Below are 16,837 nucleotides of genomic sequence, written 5' to 3'. Positions count from 1 at the left end.
ATTGTTGGACCCCAGTGTAAGTGGGAGGCCAAATTGGAGAACAATTTTAGTAACTAGTTTTTTTATAGTTATTTGTGTCTTCTATAAGGACCGGTATGGGCTTGGTTTTTTCATGTTTTTTGTGGGGACACTCATTTTTTTAGTGACCATGTTTTTCGTATACTGGTCACGGCCTAAGTTGGCCTTTTTTCCTTTTTATATCTTGATCTGTTTTTTTAGGCCTTTTGTCTCTCTTAGTTTTATATTTTTTTTTGCTCCACCATAGTAGATATGAGAATTTTGGCCATTTCTTTAGACTGTGCAGTCCTAGGGTCCTCTCTGTTGTTGTTGATCTTTTGGGCAATTTTTATTAACTCAGACAGTATTTTATTCTCAAATCTCTCTAATCTCTGCAGCTTTTTTTTCAATATTTGGGGCCGACTGGGTAGCAAATGTAATGTTAATGGCATGTCTATTTTTTGGTGTCTCTGGGTCTATGGGAGTACATAGGTGGTAAGTTTTAAAGAGGCATTTTAAGAATGCCGCCGGGGGCTCATTAGGTCCCTGTATGGTTTTGTTTAACTTAGACAAATTAGTCGGCCTTTTAGTCGCAGCCCGTATGTCTTCTAGTAGAGTCTGGCGATATCGTTGGAGAGCCTCCTTTCTCATCCGTTTGTGCTCTTCAGAAGTGAAGAGGGTTGGAGGAGCTGCTGGCAGTCCTCCCAAGTGGGCTGGTGAGTATAAAAGACAGTCTCCAGGAGAGAAATTAGTCCTTGAGGCTTCTCAGAAAAAGAGGAGTTTTGGTTTTTTTTAGTTATATGAGTCACTAGTTGAGAAGGGGACATAAACCACGAACGGAGGGCGGTCAGGTCAAGTAACTTGGACACTGCCCTCCGGGGGCCATCTAACACCAAGTGTGGGCCACTCTCGTTATAAAATTTCTGTCAGTCAAAGGTGTTAACTGAAAAGCCGTAGGGCCCGGCCCGACGCTGAAAGTCCTGGAAATTTTGTAAGAAGTATTTAAGAGGAGAGCAAGTAACACAGGACTGAGATTGGTCCATGATGAAAGCCTAAATATCACAAAATTTAGGCAATAGTCAGAATGGGGAGCAACACCACAACTAGAAAAGGAAACCTACTGTAGTCTCGTATATAATCACTAATAACAGCCTTTCCCAGGCCCCCAGTCCTCCGGGGCCACTGAGTAAAGTCTGATACCCAGTAATAGAGTCAACCCAAACAGGTCAATGGCAATGTAAGACGTTGACTCAGTCATTTAGTTTAGGGGGACCTAAGTAGTCTGTCTTAAAGACAATTTTTTTATATATAGTCTACATTTATTAAACACCTATGTCGGCAATGAAATACAGAGACACAGACTTGTTTTATAGGGTAGGCTTCTTAAAGTTTTGTGGCCTTTTAGCCGTGGAGCTGTGACACTCTCACTCACTCACATCATACGTGGACATAAAGGACAGAGGACAGGACAATTAGCCAATGAGGACAGCGCGCATAAATCGGACTCCCTACTGTCGTTGTTGCCGGAGGGACCCAAGATGCTGGTGGTGGCATAGGTTTACCCCTCTCGTGATGTTGATGATAAGGGCCTCGGACCTGCCGACACCAAGGGCAGTCAGGGAGCTGCCAGTTTGGCTTGACCGGTGCAGTTGGATTAATTTGGCGCCTTGATTTTATAGTTGACTTTTTAAATCTCATTTAAAAAGAAAACCAGAAAACCAGAAATTTCAGTCGCCTGAAAAGATCTGAAGACCATGCACAGAGAAAGGCACGGACAGAGAGAGAGGGGGAGAGGGAGAGAGGGAGACAGCGGCCAGCGGCTGGGCGGAGGCGGAGGGAGGGCGAGGCCCGGTTCTACCACCCCCAGGGCCTCAGGAGAAAGACAGATAGGAAACTGACAATCACGGATCCCAGTGATAAACGCTCACCGTTCTTTAAAGTTCGAAACTATAACCTAGGACCCAAATGACAGGTGAAACCAAAATGGAATCGAAGCCGAGAAAAATGAAAGTAGAAGAAGAGTAATTTAAAAGGAAATATTTAGGAATCTGACCAGGACTCGCAAGTCCTAGGTGACGTCTCACGTCCCAGGACTCCCCCGAGGGAAAGGGGAAACAGAGTCAGATCCTGACAGTAAGTTCCAGGTGACGTCTCACCTCTTGGAACCCGCTAGAGGAGTGAAGCTGCGTCCAGCCAATCTCCTGAGGCGCCAGACAATTCCGGAGCCAGAAACAGACCAGAAAAGAACTCACCAGTGAACAGAAACAGAAGACTCATCTAGAAGAATTTGCGGTTTTGAAGGTGTCGGGGGCCAGTGTATTGTCAAGCCTCTCCCCGGGTCTCAGGAACGTCTCTCAGAGGCCTTCCCCAAGGCAAGACACTCGACTCTGTGCCGGTCTCCAGGCACCGGTGGTCGCCAGGTGCCCTATATTAGGGCAGGATCTCGATGAGGCCTCCAGATGTTATGGTCTGAGACGCGAGAAATGACTACTTAAAGTCGGAATTGAGCCAAATTAGGAGTCTTTATTAGTTGGCACAAGACTCCTAATTTGGCTCAATTCGGTCTTCAAGTAGTCATATCTCACGTCTCAGACCATAACAATACAACTTAAATTTTGGTTCATATTGGGGAAAGCAAGAGTCTTCTTAAGAAAACCTTTTCATTACCTCAATATTCTTTTCTACTACCTATACTAATTAGCCCCTTCCAAATAGTTACCACTTTGTAAAGTTTACCTTCACAGATAATACACCAATGAAGAAGTTCAAATTCCTTATATCCACAATCATATTTGTTAATTTCCCTCAACCTTTTTGACACCTTTATTGCTGTTAATAATACCACTCTCTGCACAAAATGTTGCCATCTTTCTCACTTGCTGCTCACATCAATTCTTAGATTTAGGTTTAGAGTTTACCTTGACAAAGTCTTCTGAAACTATCTTCTATCCACTTCCACTATTCCCACCTGTGTATAAGACCTTAGTACTTTTTCCTGGGACTTTTGTGGGCTTTTAACTGTTCTCCCAATCATAAAGTCTCTCCAATTTTCCCTATATATTGCTGCTATGTAATGCCCCTTGAAGTTATTCCATTGCTTAAAATTCTCTTAAGGAGTCCCCCATCACAAAAAAATTTAAAAATTAAGTACATTCTTCTTCATGGCTGAGTAGTATTCCATGATATACATATACCACATTTTGTTAATCCACTCATGAATTGATGAGCTGGAGACCATTATCCTAAGTGAAGTATCTAAGGAATGGAAAAAGAAACATCACAGGTACTTGGTATTAAATTGGAACTAACCAATGAGCACACTTATGCATAAGGGAAGTAAAACTCAATGGAAATCGAGCAGGGGTTTGGGGGAGGAGGGAATGGGCAATAATCTACATAAAGGGTAAATTGAACACTATCTGGGTCATGGGCACATAATAACTATGACTCAAACATTACAAAAGTGATCCATTAACCAAAAATATTTGTACCCTATAATACTTTGAAATAAAAAGATAAAAAATAAGTAAAAAATGAAATACAAATTCTCATATTCCTAATCAAGACTCTCTGAACTAGAACATTAATATGATATTATATTAATATGGACATTACAATGCCCTTCCATCTATAAGTGCAAAAGATTATAGAATACAAAATGTGCTGATATTGAAATCTGATACATGCACTGTGAAATAGAAGTCATGGGGTTTCATGACACTGAAAAATATCTGAAGTTTTTCTTCTAGTTGAAATTAAATACAAAAATAAACTAGCAGTGCTCTATGTTGAAGATACCTACCAAGACTACATCAGATACAACCCACCAATTCCAAAGTCCTTGTTTGGAATGTGGGGGGGGCGGGAGGATGTGTGTGTGAGATGGTGGTGGATGGGCAAGGTATGGGCATAGGCTAACTTGCTAACTAACGTTAGGAAGAGGTATGGTTTCAGATGGTATTTCCTCTCATATAGCACTGCTTTTATAGCCTTCTTGCTTTATCTGGCAGTCCAAGTTGACAGCTACCTACCTATTCCTGGAAACTGTCCCAAACTTTCCTTCCTCTGACCTTTTTATTATTCTGAAATGCCATTATTCTTCCTCCAGAAAAAAAATCCTCAATTTTTTAAGGCCCATTTCAAATGGTACCCCTTCCAAGAAAATTTTTCTGGGCCCGTTGTTACCTACTCCATCATCAGATCCCATTGTGATATTTGTACCCCTCTTTAGCTCTTTTCTTAGCTTTTCTTATAGTAGATCCATTTGTGTCTTTTTTTTTTTTTTTTTTTTTTTTTTTTTGAGACAGAATCTCACTCTGTTGCCCAGGCTAGAGTGCCATGGCATCAGCCTAGCTCACAGCAACCTCAAACTCCTGGGCTCAAGCTATCCTCCTGCCTCAGCCTCCTGAGTAGCTGGGACTACAGGCATGTGCCACCATGCCTGGCTAATTTTTTCTACATATATTTTTAGTTGTCCATTTAATTTCTTTTTATTTTTAGTAGAGACAGGGTCTCGCTCTTGCTCAGGCTGGTCTTGAACTCCTGAGCTCAAATGATCCGCCTGCCTCAGCCTCCCAGAGTGCTAAAATTATAGGCGTGAGCCATGGCGCCCAGCCCCATTTGTGTCTTTATCATTTTAAATTCCCCTACAGTTAGGAATTACCTACAGAGTTGGTGCCCAATATTTCTTAAGAGGACTCACCTTTCACTTGTCAACTTTGTAGATTGGCTGCTGGATTCTTTGGGATCTATCTAAGTTCTCTGCAGCTCACCCACGAACTTCATCTGAATAAGAACTCAACACTAGACACCTTTAAAAAAGAGAAAAAACCCTAATTACTGAGCATCTTGATTTTTAAAAAACATAAACATAAAAAGAACACAAAGATAAAAGTGGCAATCCTTATCTCTTATTCCCTAGGTTTTTCTGAGCTGATTCTTATCCTCAGGATGAATGTAGAGGTTGATGTAAATATTTTAGATGAACACTACCCACACACAATGACTTTACTGCAGATATACATATTTGGTTTCTTATTTCGTAGGACAAATGCTGAAGAGTAAAAGTTGGTATGACAAAGTCAAACGTATTGACTCACTGAATATGGAAAGTTGAACCATCCATATTCAAATTGGACATTGAAGCTACATAAAATTATGAGAATTCACTACATGAGTGCTTACTATATGTCAAGCATTGTTCTAAGAGCTTTGCATAAATTAACATATTTTAAATCTTGCAACATCCTTCAAACAGACTACCTGTGTATGGAAGTCTAGATGGGGCTTATTAATAGCAAAGGAAACATAGCTGAGTTCAAGGTCAGGAATTCCCTGTGCCCTGGATGGTAGTTCCTCATCAGAAGTTAAGCTACCCTGCCTAGTCAGCTCCCAAAGTATAACAGAATGTGACAACTAATAGGATGGTTTCAATTTTTTTTTTTTCCAAACCAAATGCAATTTACTGAAGCAGACATAATAGGATATTGAGAGAAAAAATATTTTTATTGGCCCAGAATTATGGATAAGACTCAAAGCTGAAATCAAAATTTACCATATAATCCCATACTCTAAAAAAAGCCTTATATTTTCTAAAAGCAGTAGGATTGGCCCAACTCATTTCAACCCCTCCCTCTCCACCAAACATCCTATCAACAGACAGAAAGATATGTGGGGAATAAAGTTTTTTGGAAAGAAGGTTTTCCATCTCCACATCCACTCCCATCCAGCCCACGCCACGTGAGTGAGAAGAGCTTCAAGATAAACTCTTATAAGGATGCAGGGTTGCCTTGGTTTGAATATTTGTCCCCTCCAAAACTCATGTTAAAACTTAATCTCTAACGTAACAACATTAAGAGGTGAGGCCTTTACAAGGTGATTATGTCATGAGAGCTCTGCCCTCGTGAATAGATGAGTCAATTTATAGATTAATGGACTCATGGGTTAATGGATTAATGGCTTATTATGGAAGTGGGTCTGTTATCAAAGCCAGTTGGGCTTTCCCTCAAGTGCCCCTTGCCATGTGACGTCCTGTGCTGCCGTGGGACCCTGCAGAGAGGCCCTACCAGCAAGAAGGCCCTCACCAGATGTAGCCCCTCAATCTTGGACTTCCCCACCTCCACAACTGTAAAAAATACATTTATTTTCTTTATACATTACTCACTCTCAGGTATTCAGTTATAGCAACAGAAAATAAATTAAGACAAGAGGTGACTTTAAAAAATTCCCTGGAAATTCGCTCCCTATCTAGATAATGCTGAGCTGCAGAAATCCATAGTTCCCCAAAAGTGCCATTGCTTCTGTAACTGAAAGCCATGAGAAGGTTTTAGGAGAGCTTTGAGGGGGGCCCTCTGAGGTGTGAGGGTATATGAACAAAGATACTAAGACAAGGAAGCCTCCTGCAGGCCTGTAACATCAGAGCTTGAAGGGAACGAGGTGCCAGGGAAGATGATGGGGACAAATCTCCACTTCCTTCCAATGCCCTGTGCTTCTCCGGGTTTACAGAAGAGGACTCAGCAGTGCCATTGGGTCCATACGATGGATCCTAGGAGATAGAGAAGGGGCATGGATGGACCTGGATGCTACATAAAGGTCAAATTACTACACGAATTTCTAAATACTTAATTGCCTCTGACCAGTAACAAACCATTCATGGACCAAAAACAGTCTATAGGCCATGCTTTGAGCAGGACTGCTTAAGTACTCTACGGGTAAGAAGAACTTTGGATTAAATACAACACTTTTGCAGTTTTAAATAAATAGAACTAGCTTTAATTTCAATAAGCACAAGCAACCAGGATGTTGTACAATATGACCATGATACTGTTTAAAAGACTTGCAAGGAGGAGTTCAACAAAACACTGCTGAAAATAGCACCCAGAAAAAACAAAAAAACATTGTTTACACCCCAAAATATAGAGATTCTTCAGTAAACTCATTACATACAATAATTTTATTATACTCCCATTTTATGTTACCCTTTTTGCAAGTGCTTATATTTAAATAAATTCAAATCATAGTAATGGACCTGCTTTAAAATTTAACCAATTAGAGTAACAGGCCCAATTATTGTGTTCTTTGGCAGCTACACAACAGAATATTAGAAAAATATATTTCCCCCACAAAGTACAGGCAGTTTTTCTATTAGCAGACTTACTGGACTTTTTTTATTGCATAATTTTTATTCAAAAATCTATTCAATGGAATTCAGAATCCTGCCAAAATAGTTAATCATCCCAGACCTCTAGGTTTCCTCTGGAAAACCCATGGAGAGAAAAAAAAAATTAAAAAAATAGTAATCAAATCATTCCTGTTAGAAGGAAGGCTGTCTTGGACTGGCGTGTTGAGGTCAGATGGAAAAGAGAAGGCTAACCTGGGGCAAGACACAACTGGGCAGTAAAAAGACACACTAGAGAAAAGCAGTTTCCATTCTGCTCTTCCTTGCTTCAGGGCTCCCTCCTATGCAGAGATCTACGAGAATACTCAGGTCCCTGGTGCAGGTATCCACAGGAGTGAGAGTAAGGTGAGCTGGAGCCAGGCTCAACTATCAGCCCAGCCTCAGGCACTCACACCTCCATCCTTTCCTTTCCTAACCCCCAGGGCTGGTGGATTCCAGTGAGTGCTAAGTACGCCCTCCTAATGTTAACTGTCTCTGGGAGTTAAAGGAAAATCCAGAATAGTGAAACTGCTTGGTGGGGAGATTCAGTTGGGAGTGATTATGTAAACTGTGGTTTAATAGTGCCTGGAGCTCTTCTCTTTTCCTCTTCCTTGATATCTTGGGCTCTAACTTAAACTACTGGCTGGTTTTCAGCCTTCCTGATATGGGCATTAAGAATGCAACAGTTTAACCTAGTTAGAGAAGAAAAATAGAATTTATAATTGTAACACAGGGGTATTTCTCAGGCCCCCATGCCTTTGGAAAAGAGCAGCACGTCCTCTCCACCCACATAGGCCATTCCCATCCTTCCCTGTTTATCTGCTTCATTCATTTCTTTGCCTACACTGGCTTTTTTCATGTTTCTGTGCTGTGCATGGAGGATGCCCACGCTGCAGCACCTCTAAGGAAGCTTACAGTTTCTCTCAGTGACAATTGCAAGTTGCTGGGAAGTAACTCTAATTGGCATTGTGACCAGGAATGCAGGGCCATGTGGTACACTGCAGCTGCTGCGAGTGGGAAGTGCTGGTGGGAGGGGTGGAATACCAAAATCAATGGATTCATGTGACCCTAACAGACACCCCCACCAAAAAAGAAAAAATAAGAGTCCGGTGTAATATTTTATTCAACATTTGGAAAACTCTGATGGACTCTCCAGGATCATTTGTACGATTTTGCAGATCATACTCTTCACCCAAATAAGAGGGTGAGTGGGAGCCGGTTTGTCACACAAGCTGTGCTGACCTTGGGCTGTTTATCAGTTTTAAAAGAGTGGGTTTTTTCCGGATTTTTGCCATTTTTTTTTTTTTTTTACCCAAAGAGAATGCCTTTTGTAATTCATCTGTGCTGAAAGTGGTTTTTTGTTTTTTATTAAAGCCCTTTTTTTTTTGCAATTCAAACAAAGGTAACATTGATGGCCTAGTAATTTTTACTAACGTTCTTAATAAATGCTTGTCGCTTTATGAATAAATGAAGTTCTAGTCCCTATAATATTAAGTGCTCTGAATAACAATTGTTCTCTCCTACAGTGTTGGAAACATAGAGTCAAAGTCTTAGTCTCTGCATTTCTTTAGTCTGTATGGAGAAAGAGAATCGCTGTATCTGTCTTCCTCTATTCCCCTACCATTCCCGCAGTGTAGTCAGTAGTGGGCCAATGAACTAATTCATGTTGGGTCACCTGCATTCAGGAGTCTTCACTAATACAGAATCTCTAAGATTCCTTTTGCACCATATACATGATTCTTAGGGAACTATTAATGAAGTCTCAATTCTTAGAGTAATTGCATGATTTAGGACAAATCACTTAATCTTGCTGGTTAGCCAAAAGAGCAAATGACCAAAGATGGAGCCCACAAGTAAAGTACAATCGATTCATGATAAATCAGTGATGTTTGATTGCTATGTTTAAAATCCATATCACAAGAATCTAAAATATTTCCTCATTTAAACATTCACACATACCCTGAAGAAGAGAGCCATGAAACTGTTAAAAGATGGAAACAAAGGATTACATGGAAAATCCATTTCCCAAAGGAGTCAGATTAACCTCTGCATAATTCTGTCCTTTCAAAGATTTCAGTTTTGCTCTTCTGCAACAGCAGTATCAAATCTTTGGTCATTAGTATATATCTCCTTCATTAAAAATTGATCAAGCCAATATGTTAATCCATCTCATTGCCTATGCAAGAAAGAAACTAATCAATAATATGGTTCATTGCCATTATCAATAAAAGCCCAGAATCCCAACTGCAAAGAATCCAGCACATTGAAGATCGGTTTGTGCAGTGTTTCCTGGGTCTAAAACTAAATCATTTCCTGTTAGTCCTCTTAGTGCTCTTTACTTATTGAATTATAGACATTAATTTTATGCTATTTAGATAAACACCCAATTCAGGTCAGGAAGAAGCATACAAAACTGTAGGAGAAAGTTTTACCTGTTAGTCCTCTCAGTGCTCTTTATCTATTGAATTATAGACATTAATTTTATGCTATTTAGATAAACACCCAATTCAGGTCAGGGAGAAGCATACAAAACTGTAGGAGAAAGTTTTACTTTTTCCAGCATGCTAAAGAAACTGGATAGGACAATAAATAGAGGACTATTGTATTTACATGTTCGAGGGAAATTTGCCTATTGTATTTAAACCAGCTTTTGGATTTACCATTCTCCTTTCAAACACACTTTTAGAGCAGGATTGTACTCAAAATAGCATTAACAGAATTTGCATTACTTATTTCGTATTGGACAGAAATACAGTAAAAAGATGTCATCGTACATACTCTGACTAGAAATTATAGAGCAAACAAAATGTAACACATGCCCCCTTTCCCACAAACTAAAAGCTTGCTATGTAGAAATTAAACAGCAATGGTTTGCTTATCTTTCTCTGGCCAATGCTTATAGTACTAACAGTACCTGGATTTTTTTTTTTTTTTTTTTTTACAAAAAGAACTTACATTTTGATAAATATTTACTTGCCATTCTGTAACTAAATGAGAACTGTCATTTAGTTACAGAAAACTGGGGAAGGAAGTCCTATATGAGAATGAGGATCTAAGCTTGTTGAGATTTTTTTCTGTTCCGTGGTGGTGGTGGTGAAGACTTGAAGAGGTGCAAGTTTAAAATGTATAAGCAGGTCTCTTACATTAGAAATATAGACATTAATTCACCCTGGGGATGGAATATTAAGAGGGTAGCCTTTTAGTTAACCAAATGCAAAATCATTACCCAGGCTTTGTTCTTAGAGGAAACTGAATCACTGTTGAGAGAGTGTGTGTGTGAGTGTGCATGTTTGTAACCTGGCTTTACAAGAATTGAGAAGAGACCCACACCGTGGAGGTGTATATAGGGATAGATTTTAGTTTTGAGCGGCATGAAGCTTATTCTGGGGAGAAGCAGAAAGTAAGATTTTTTAAAAAACTACAAAGATGTAAACATGAGTATTTATTTAGAATGAGAATAGAAATCACAAAAAAAGTAGAAAGTTTCAAAAGTTTTGGTATTCAAAACATACCAAAAAAAATCCAGAAATATTGCATAATTTTATTAATGACCCCGAAAAATCTACTTTTTCCTAACATACTTTTTGCTGTATATTCTCTGAATTGCCTCTTGATATGATATTGATTTTATAATATTTTCCATGAAAAGGATAGACAATTCAGTCTTTTCTCTAGATTAATCAAAATTTGTTTTTATAAAAATTTTTCATAGTTTAGAAGAGTTTCTTACAAATTCCATAACTTATTTTGAGGATGTCAAATCAATTTTTTTAAGATTGTAGTTAATTTGGAAAACCCTCTGTCACTTTTTGTTCACATGTGAGTCAAGTTCAGGGCAGGTTTTGCACAATGATTTATCAATTTAATATTAATTCTCTTTGAATTGACAATGGTCTTTAAACACCTTGCTACTGATGTCCTCACTGCAGTGGTGATGTATTATGAGTTCTTATGTTTTCTTCTGTCATTATTTCTTGTCAACTCAACAAGATATTTACATCTTTTTCCTCTTTGTCCACATGAAACACTTCCTTTTGATTACGTATCTATTAAGCCTAGAGCCTACTCATTACTTCCATTCAAACTTGCCTTTTCCTGTTAACAAATTACTCATTAGATGTGATCTGATTCTGCTGTTGTTTTTATAATTCACTTGATGTCAAAGTAATTTCTATTGATTTTATCATTCATTTTTGTGGCTTTTCTTTTCATATTTCATTAATTTGAATTTGAATTTCCTTTAATTTCTTTAATAAATACATTTTTAAATGGCAAAAGATTATCCTTCATATATACCTACACCAAGAGTCTATAATTTTTCTCTTGTTTTAGTGAAACATTCCAAACGTCTTTCTCAACTACGATTAAAATGGAGTGTCTCCAACACAACTTCCCCTTGTCCCTAACTCAAAACGCTCAAGGCCATTCTAAGGGGACATATGAAGGAGAGCCAGTCACAGTGACAAATGGTATTTAAAATGCCTTACTTTTTTCTCCTCAGCCTTATTGTTGTAATTGACAAATAAAAATTGTATATGCTCAATGTGTACAACACGATGATTTAACAGACATATACATTGTGTAATGACTACCACAACCAAATTAATGAACACATCCTTCACCACACGTAGGTACCATTTGTGTGTGTGTGTGTGTGTGTGTGTGTGTGTGTATGTGTTGAGGACACTTAAGACCTGCTCTAGCAAATTTCATGTAAATAGTACAGTAGAATTAACTGTAGTCACCATGCTGCACATTAGATCTCCAGAACTTATTCGTACTATAAATAAAATTTGTACCCTTTCACCATCTCCCCATTTTCCCCATCCCACAGCCCCTGGCAACCACCTTTCTTCTCTCTCCAATGAGTTCCACAGAGATTCCACATACAAGTGAGATCAAACAGTGTTTGTCTTTCTGGCTCTGGGTCACTTCAATTAGCATAATAAAATGCCTTACTTTTTGCATTTTGTATAGAAACACATGATGATGTGAAAACATTGCTAGGACCTTCTGTGGGGCCTTGGAAGGGGCTGCTGCAAGTGAGGGGCCTGATATTTAAGCCTCATTAGTTTCACAGTCATTCTGCTTTGGTTGTGAATTTTCTGAGTTATTTGCAAATGGGTGAAAATAACCTGTCTTTGGTTGGGTGTGTATACGTTTTTAATGGGCTTGGAGATTTAACTTGTAGTAGATGAAAAACAGAAAGGGAAAATGGAAGCAGTAGTTTACTAGGCATACTGAATTATACTGTAAGAAGTAATCATACTGCTCTGGGCCTGGGTATCAAAATGGAGAATGATGAAAAGTGAATAATCACTGCTGAGGGAAGCTGATCCTTTTCTGGTGTGTGTGGGGGGTGGTTGGAGGGGTGGGTGTGAAGAAAAAAGAAGAGGAAGAGGAGGAAGACCTTGGCTTTAGTTACCACTCAGCAATTCTTCTTTGCAGTTCCAGGAATAATTCTTAATCTTGCTTTTCTCCCTTTTTGTTTCTTGTTTCCTAACAACTGACCTCCCAGACTCTATACACTAGAAATTAAGCAAATAGAAATTTCTCTATATGCATGTGATAATAAAAGGAACATATGGAGCCTCAGTGAAATTAATAAAATAATTATTTAACTTAATTAAAGACCACTTGCTGATAAAATGTGAGACAATGCACCTCTGAATGCAAATTTGAAATATTTTTTAATGTGGTCTGGAAATTGACCTACAGTTTGAGAGCTTGAAGATGTAATTTTCCATCTGACCACCAGGGAGCAGACAAATGCCTTGAAAGAAAGGCTTTTCAATCAGTTGTGAAATTTCAAAAACCACAAAAGGAACACAAAGTGCATTGATTGCCACAAATAAAGTGAAAAATATGTTTCTTTTCTTTTAAAAATAAAGAATTCCAGAAGGCATATGTTAAAACGTTCCAGCCATCTTTCTGTCTCAATATATTTTAAGGTTTTATCCTCCCTCTAATACTTGAGGAGGCAATGTCTCCTCTCTTCAAAGGTGAGCAAGTTCTGATTCACAGAAAGATGTATATATGTACCCTGCCTACTTGCTAGAATTGCTTGACATATCTAAAGAAAGTAAACATTGTGAGATATCACCACGGTTGATCTATGAACACAGACTTCCTTAAAAATTCTCTTTAGTCATAGCAAAGCTAGCTGGAACAAACAAACAAACAAAAAACTGGATTCTCAATTTAACTTAGTTTAAAAATGCCAATAAAAACTCAGTTTAGTGATTGGCATATTTTAAACTAAACTCCAGTCCATCAACCATGAAACCAATAAAATCGTAGCATAAAATTCTTGTTCATGGGCAAGTTTAAACAAATTATTTTTTAATACACAAGATCAGTATGTCATGTACTTTTAATTTAATTTAAAGAAGTCATTTAATGTTATAAAAACCTCTCCTGGTTTTATTTAAATAGGTCTTCCCCAAAGAATAATTAGGGTCTTCAGCAAAATTAAGTTAGAATGTTAGTCTTTGAAATCTGGGTCTCCTAAACTCCACCTCCCAGTTCTCTAACTCTTATCCACTTCTGGAATCCCACCCCCATTCTCCTTGAGTGCCAAATATATACATGCTTGTTTCTCCCTTCCTCTCTCAACACCTGTTGTCACAACCACAATTGTCATAAAAAGAAACATAGTGACCAGCTTTCATAGTTACCCTTCAAAGCACTGACAGCATTTTTATAGGGCTTCAATGCGTAAGCAAAAGGGTGGAGGTATAGGGCAGAACTTTCAACTCAGCAGTCAGAATGCTGAGCTTAAATCCCAACTTTGTCACTTAGAATAATTAGCAAATCACTTAACCTCTCTGTGATTTCCTTACCTCTTTTGTAAAATGGGGGAAATAGTTATAGGACCTAACTCTTGGGCTGTTGTGCCCCACAGTGAAATAATGGAAGAGTGTGTCTGGCATGATGCAAACCCTTCGTGAATGTTAACTGTGTGTCTTCTTTGCAAGGGAGGCTTTCTTAAGCCCCTTCTCAGGTGACGGGAATCATTACCCCAGGAAGGTTTTCAGTTAAGTAAGCCAGAGGATTCTGAGCTTGGCTATGATTTAAAGCCCAGACTGTAGTTTAGAAGAACAACTGTTCATGGCAACACCTGTCATGCTGTGTAGGCCTGTGCAATTCATTGACCCATTTTAATAAATGAACCTCAATTTGTAAGGGGATAATATTGACTCAGCAAACAAATACTGTATTTACTGTGGTATCAAAGCTCTTTCTCAACTAAGAAGTACCAAGGTATGATCTCAAATGATGAAAAGACTTCTCAAACCCAGCACACTCAAAACTGAACTCCTGGCCACCCTGCCCCACATTTAGGAACCACCGCCGCATCTTAATTTATGGAAGCTCCGCCCATCATTGAGGCCTTCCCCTACTCCACTCTTTCTCCCACACCCCACATCCAGTCTGTCAGGAAACTGTTGACGCAACCTTCACATTATGTCTAGCAGCTGAGTGCTTCTCCGTCCTCGCCACCACCTCTCCCCTGAATTACTGTGGTAACTTCTTAAAGGTCCCCCTGATTCCACACACCACCCCCAATCTACTCTCAACACAGCAGCCAGATCCGTTAAAAAACATAAGTCTGATGGTGTCCCACCTCTGCTCAGAACCCTGTAATGACTCTTCACCAAGAGTAAAAACCAAGATTCTTTTAAGGGCCTTTGAGGCTTTTTTGTGATCCAACTCCCTTTTACTCCTCTGCCTCGTGTCCTCCCAGCCCCCTTAGCTCTCTCCCCTCCAACCACATTGGCCTGTGTGCTGATCCTCAAAAGCACCAGTCATGCCCACCTTAGAGCTTTCGAGCTAGTTCTTCTCTCTGCTGAGAACACTACCCCAGACAACAGGTTGGCTGATTCCTGCAGCTCCTTCAAAGCTTCGTTCAGCTCTTATTGCCACCATATGGTCTTCCCTAACTACTCTATTTAATATCACCACCTGCCTGTCTATACGCCTCACACTCTCAACCCATATTACCCTGTTTTACTTATTGCTTTGTTCCTTAGTTCTTATACCTTCCAACATACATATCTCTCTAGATCCTCCCCACCAGCCCTTCTCTCTCTCTCTATCTTCTGTGCTGCTTATTGTATTTTATCTGTTTCCTTCTTCTGGAATACAAACTTCCCAAAGGCAGGATTTTTTATCTGTTTTATTCAGTGTCATGTCTTCACTCCCTAAAACACTCAATAAATATTTACCGAATGATTGATTAGGTGGGAAGGGGAAAGAGTAGTGTGTAGAGAGGAATTGAGAAACATTGGAGGTTTATCGAGCACTATTCTAAGCACTTTCACATACAAGTTTACTTTTTTTCCCCCTTTATACAAGATTGTAAACATTCAAGCCTCTGTGAACACAGACTTGTATCACCATTTCTTGTCTAGGAGTTACTGTTCAAATACTAAGAGTAGATGCTGAAACACAAGTGTCATATTACTATCTGTATATAACTGATCCAGAACAGTAACAAGGAGAAGAATAAGCAACAAAAAATAGGTAGAAAAGAAAATGGTAAATTCTTTGGGGCTTCAGAAGGCAAGTAAGTACAATTCGTACATGCTTCAGGGTTGACATGACTCTGAACACACTATCCCAAATATGCTGCTTTGGCATATTGAATATTTTAAACTGAAGGAATTTAAGAAACAGCAGGTGCAGGAAGGAGTCTCTGGCCTTCCTCAGAATCAGGTCATGAGACCCTCACGTGAGAGGTGCCCTCCCTATACCCAGAGGAAAGAGCAGCCTTATCTCTGAAGATGGAGAGATGCCAAGAAAAGACTTTGCCAAGACTTCCCCAGTGGACCACCCTTTCCACCACACCCTTTTGTCCTATCAAATTTTTCTACATCTTTTCACTTTTCATCAAGCTTAGTATAAACACTCATGTTTAATAGTTTCTTCAGGTCTTCATTTTCTTATGAAGCCTCCTGTATCGTGTAAAACTTATAGTAAATAAATATTGGTATCCTTTTCTCTTGTTCCTATGTCTTTTGTCTGTCTGATTTACAGGACTCCAGCCAATGAACCTAAGATGGGTAGAAAGAAAAGATTATTTTTTTCTTCCCCTACAAGGACTAGCAATCAAGTTCATCAAATATAAGTTCATATTTATATTTGTTTTCTTAGAAAAACCGGTTTGGATCCAAACTACTAAAAAAAAATTCCCTCAGCAGAAGTTAAAATTGATAGTTTAAAAGATAACTAAATCCGGAAAACATATATTGAGTGACCATTATAGGCTAAACAATGTGTGAGCCGCAGAGGGAAACAAAGAAATGAGACACTGCCTTTGCCCAGTAAGTGGTTATAACTGAGTAGGAAACACAAGACAATATTATATATAATTACACATTTCAATAATTATAATTCACTGTAGAATGTGATAAATGCTAGAATATAGGTGAAAAAATGTCCAAAACAACAATAGGGGAAATTAATTCCAATACTTAGAGATATTCATTTTTTAAATTTTATTTTAAATGTGTATGTGTTTATCTCTTGCTAGATATTTCAACTTAATGGACCTCAATCAACTGCAAATAATTGCTATGCGTTTTATTTTATGTTATCACCCTCTATTCATTTGTCACTACTTCAATTTGTTCAAGCAATGCTTTGAAAAGTATAAACTCCAGAATACTGAAGCTTTAAAAA

This window comes from Eulemur rufifrons, chromosome 16 (assembly GCF_041146395.1).
Source record: "Eulemur rufifrons isolate Redbay chromosome 16, OSU_ERuf_1, whole genome shotgun sequence".
Lineage (NCBI taxonomy): Eukaryota > Metazoa > Chordata > Mammalia > Primates > Lemuridae > Eulemur > Eulemur rufifrons.
This window is presented reverse-complemented; position numbering follows the sequence as displayed.